Consider the following 5,627-nt stretch of genomic DNA (forward strand, 5'->3'; position numbering starts at 1 on the left):
CAGAGAACGTGGATTCCCCCAGAGCGTGTTTGTAGACGGCCGGTGTGAGTTCGGGAATAAAGAATTGCTGTTTTAATCTACAAGCTGTGTGGAGACTCGTGATTTGTGCCCAGCAAAAGACTGCGGCAGGAATCATGTCCAAACAAAATTGCTATTACTCTGATCATAAGATCTAATTAGTCCAGTCAAATTAAACAATTTAAAAACAATGCCTCCACTTTGGGGTGAGGGATTTCTGGCACCTCCCATGGTTCCACCATGGCTCTGAGGGTCCTCTCTCTATCATGTGTGATAGGTTCCTCTTCCCTAGCTTTTTCTCACATGAAGCACCTGGTTTCTGGGTAGTGTTGTTTCTGCATGCTACCATTTCTTAAATAGCTTTTTTGTTACTCAGGCTTTGTGTAACATATTAAAATTAATAATTAAATAATGATTAATAATTAATTAAAATTAATAACTAATTAATTAAAATTAATAATTAATGAATGAAATTAATCTGACATTTTAGAAGAGGAAGAAGAAGAAGATGAAAAAGAAGAGGAAGAAGAAGAAGAAGAAGAAGAAGAAGAAGAAGAAGAAGAAGAAGAAGAAGGAGGAGGAGGAGGAGGAGGAGGAGGAGGAGAAGGAGGGAAGGCTACAGGCTGAGGAGATCACAGGAAGATTGAACATGCAGCTGAGTCAGAGCCCATTCTTAAAGGCAACCCTAAGGAACCTGTGATGAACCATCATATTCACTAATAGAGGTAGAGGGGTTTCTTGCCCTTTCTCTGAGACAAACCATGTAATATTACCTTAGTCTTGTCTGTACTATATATAAAGTTATATAAAGCATAAAAAATAAAATGAAGACCTGTGATGTAGAATCAAAAGAAAGTACAATCATATCAAGCAGGTCACTGAAATTCCAGTATTGGAGTCAGAAGATACTGCTTCATCACAACCATTGTCAATTTGTGAAGAGTTAATACAAGTATCATAAAAATGAAAAAAAAATTATTTTGAGAGAGATTTGGAAACTTGAATTAAATGATAATAAAATCAAATAAAAACTGTAAGGCCTACATGTAATTTTCCACATGGTTGAATTTGGAGTAGTTTAAAAGCTGCAGAAAAAAAATTACAAGAAATTCCAAATCATGAGACCTTCAAAGCCATGTGCAAAAGAAATATAAAATAGGAGAAGGGCATAAATAGTTGAAAAAGCATATATGTGATAAGGCAAGGCTCATTTGTGGAGGAGGAAGCCCCAGGCTTCATGTGCCTTGGAAAAGTTTATCTTCTAGGCCAGTACCCATCCTGGCCCAGCCACTCCTCTGCCTTTGCTGAATTTGTTTATTCTCTATTTAGTTGTGTGGCATTGTCCATTGATCACAAAGTTACCACCTGAAATTCTCTCCTCTATGTACACTTATTCCCTGGGATAATTGTGGGGTGAGTTGTGGCAGAGGGGTTGCCTTGTGTCCTCTCAGCTTTGTGGAGTCTTCTTTTGTTTGGAGCCACAGGGATTCCTTTGGAGAGCTACAGAAGTACAGACACACACCCTGGTTTTCCTGTGGACTTGATGCACAACATTGAGCAGGTGAATCCAATCATTTTGTCTGTTTCCCTGATTTTTAATGTAAAAGTGATTGCATCTCTAATTGTGAGCAGTAGAGTCAATCACCCTGATACCTGGACCTTAGCTCCAGTCAGTGAAACAAAAATATCTGTGGAGTACTCTCAAGCATTGGATTTATTAAGCTTGCAGGGAGGTTCCTAGATGTTATGACTAGTATAAGATAAATGTTAATGGACCTAGGCCCTGAGTACATATCATACATTTGTATTCTGGCTTTTATATATTTATAGAGGCTTGAATAGTTTCTTTTTTCTTTGGTACTTGGGATTGAACTCTAGGGCATACAACCACTGGGTCATATCCCTGGTCCTACTTTGTATTTTTATTTATAGACAGTGGCTCACTGAGTTGCTTAGCACCTCAATTTTGCTGAGGTTGGCTTTGAACTCACAATCTTTCTGCCTTAGGCTCCTAATCTGCTGGGATGGCAGACATGTGCCACCTCACTTAGCTTTAATAGATCTTTAATTTCTCTCCTTAGATCTTTAATTTCTCTCCTATTTATTTATCTTTAATAAATGCTTCATAAGCCAGGGGGATGACAGGCCTTTGTATTATTGCGTTGTGGGCACCCAGCTTTAGCTCTTTAGGCAAAGCCTTGAAACACTTAGCAAAACCCTGTTTAAAAAAATACAAAAATAGGACTGGTGATGGGGATATTGCTCAATGGTGAAGCTTGCTGAATTTCAGTCACTGGTACCAAAAATGTCATTTAATTGAGGACATTGTAATTATTATATTAGTATGTTCAATTGTGACCTATACATATGTGGGCATAACATCTTTGACCAGTCTCGTTTCTCAATGCCTGAATCATCTCTCTTATCCTCTCTTCCATCAGTGTAAGCTCAACTATTCTTTCTCCATTTTTTTTGAGATCCACTACTTTTTTCAACTCCATTTTTCCTTTTACCTTTCACAAATGATAAAAAAGACTTGACAATTGACTCTCTGCATCTGATTTATTTCATTTAATTTTATGTTCTACAGATTCATTCATTTCCCATAAATGATATAATTCCATTCTTGTTTATGGCTGAGTAGAATGAGTAAAATTGTGAAAATATATGTAGATGCTATTTTCTGGGGATATCACCCGCCAGCACACAGGACCTTCAGGGTCCAAGCTCAGCCTGCCATTGTGTGAACCAGGGAATGAAGATGGAGGAAGCAAAAGGTCTCATGTGAACCATTTGAGGTCTTCCAGTCCATGGTTCTTACTATTTGTACATGCACCAACCAGCCTGGTAACTTCCAGAGTGTCCTTTATTGTCTGCATTGATGACTAACTTATCTCAGTGGTCTGTTTTCAGTACAGTTTTGTTCTCAAAAGGAGGGAGTCAATGTGAAGGTAAAATCTCTTGATTCTCCAAGTGTCAGATATAGGGTTTGGCTCCTTCCCTCAATTCTTTCCCTTCTGTCCATTCATGAAACTGCCTTTATCTGCTTTACAATAGTCCTCTCCTCATGTGACACCTTTGTATTTATTCTGCCATGAGCTCTGGTTGGAGGTAGGGAATCTAGATTCAGAGCAAACCTGGGCCCACTGGCCACATGAACTTAATTATTTTATTTATTTATTTTTTCCTTTTCAAGGATTCATGTTTCCCATGTTGTGAAGTGGGATTGACAGCTTGTAATGGTGACACTTAATGACATCAAGAGCAATCGATTACCATGTTCTGGACTATTGTTTTTGAGAATTTTATCCCTGACCTCTTCACTGGCAATAAGAACTCCATGAGTTGAAGCCATGTTTACACCCATGTTGCAGGACAGGAATGTTCAGCTGTGTTGAGTTAACTTGCTTAAAGTCACACTGCTAGAAAATGCAGCTTCGTTGTTGCTGTGGGGACAGAGGAAAAAAATGCACAGATGAGCATGGTAAAGTGTTGGCACATAATGATCAGGCCATAGAGCACAAAAGTGATGTACAGGTGCAATGGAAGGCCTGGCTCTAACCACGATACAGGCAGGGCCCCTGAGGAGGGGAGAGCAGAGTCCAGAGTGCAGTGTAGAAAGAGGCTTCACTCCTATCATAAAGAGGTAGCTCAGAGAGTAACACCACAGGAGGACTGGGCCTGCCATGAAGGGATGGGGCCAAGTTTGTGGTTCCCAAATTTGACATGTAGATGTGCGGAATATGAGGATTGGGCTTGTTGGAAAGCCCCAAGCTCCTTGCAGTTGTATGTGCATGTACATAGGCACATACATGGAGGGACACTCAGAGAGTTGATAACCTGTGTAAAATTCAGGGAAGAGTTCATATTGAAGGAACAATTGAAAAGACAGAATTATCACTTTAAATATATTTTAGTCCTCTTGGACTCCTGTAAGGGAGTACTAGAAACATATACCTTACAAGCAAAAAAAATTCATTTGTGTACTTCTGAAAGCTCAGATGTCCAAGATCAAGTTTCCAACAGGTTTATTGACTATTGAGAACTTGCTTTTTTATAGACAGATCTAATTTGAAGGTTTGTGTCCCCTTGGGTAACTTGGTTGAACTCCTCTCCTTTAAGGTGATGGTATTAGAAGGTGAGTCTTTGGGGAAGAGTTGAGGTCCTGAGGCTGAAGACTTCATCAGTGGAATTAATGTTCTAATGAACACTGCTACAGGGTAGCTAGCTTCTTCCACCACATAATGACACAGCCAGAAGCTTCTACCCATTAGAAATAATCTTTCAAAACATTGAGTTGCCTAGTGCCTTGATCTTACACACTGTGAAAAATGAGTGTCTGTGGCTTATAAACCACCCAGTCTACCATAGATTATTTTAGCAGCTTGATGAGAGAAAGAAAGTACAACATCTCTGTCCTCACAGGATTAATTGAGAAGTTTCTTTGCAACTTTCTTTTAATAAATGACAATAATCCTATTCCATGACTTAATAACCTGCAGGATCCCACTTTTGTCTGCCTAGGCTCATGATAAACTACCCCAACATTAAAATACATACTCACACAGGGTCTAGGACTGGTCATTTTCCCCCAGTGTGTATAGCTAAGCTTCTGAAACCTGAAGCTTAAAGTAACTGTCAAGTCCTCTCTGTGTTCTTGGCATTAAACTTTCAAAGAATTCTTTAGTGTATATTAATAGTCAAATGTATGTATTCACCAGGCTGCTCACACTAGATAAGAAATGGCCGTTGCTCTTGTAAACTTCAGCCTAATGGAGAAAGCCTAAAACTCATCTTGTCCCTTGCTGTGCTGACACTAATCATTGCATATGAATCCTGTGATCCTTTATTGCCAATTACTGATCAGTAAATATTACATCACAGCAAGCATTGCTACTTTAGGTAAACATTTTGTTCACACTGGAGAAAAGATCCTGGAAATCATGCTAGCTTAAGAAATTAATTAGTCACAGAATAGTATGGTTCATGTTTGTGTTGTCAGACTATTATCTGTCTGTTGGTGCTTGATTTTAGTCCTTTGATTTAATTCTATGTTTTGAACAAGTTTTTTTTCTTTATGTGACTCAAATATCAACCCATGTTAAAATGCACTGAAGACTCACTTATATTCAATCTCCACTAATCTTTAAACATTGCCCTTTATGAACAACTGATTTAATTGTTTCTAGTATATATTCTTAATATTTCCTTTTCTTTTTGGTAGGAGGTAATAACAATAATATGTTATTATGTAAATTTCTTTCTTACCCAAAAGGGACTGTTCCTGTATATGCTTTCTGCCCCTTATTTTTCACTCAATGAAACAACCTGGAAAACACTCCACATATGCAAAAATCTTAACTTTCCATGAAACAGATACACGAAAGTTGGAACTAAACAAATGATGGACATTCAGGCTATTTCTGAATTTCATTACTTAACAATATTTCTATATTGAATAGCTCTCGAAATCTATTTTATATTCTTGCAAATGTACATCCAGTGTTCATTCCTGCAAGAAATATTGCTTTATCAATGGCTATTTTTTATACTTTCAAACAATAAAGCCCAATTCACTGTAGGGTTGCAACATTTTTCTTTCTCCCAGC

Source organism: Callospermophilus lateralis, unplaced genomic scaffold, assembly GCF_048772815.1.
Source record: "Callospermophilus lateralis isolate mCalLat2 unplaced genomic scaffold, mCalLat2.hap1 Scaffold_488, whole genome shotgun sequence".
Taxonomy (NCBI): domain Eukaryota; kingdom Metazoa; phylum Chordata; class Mammalia; order Rodentia; family Sciuridae; genus Callospermophilus; species Callospermophilus lateralis.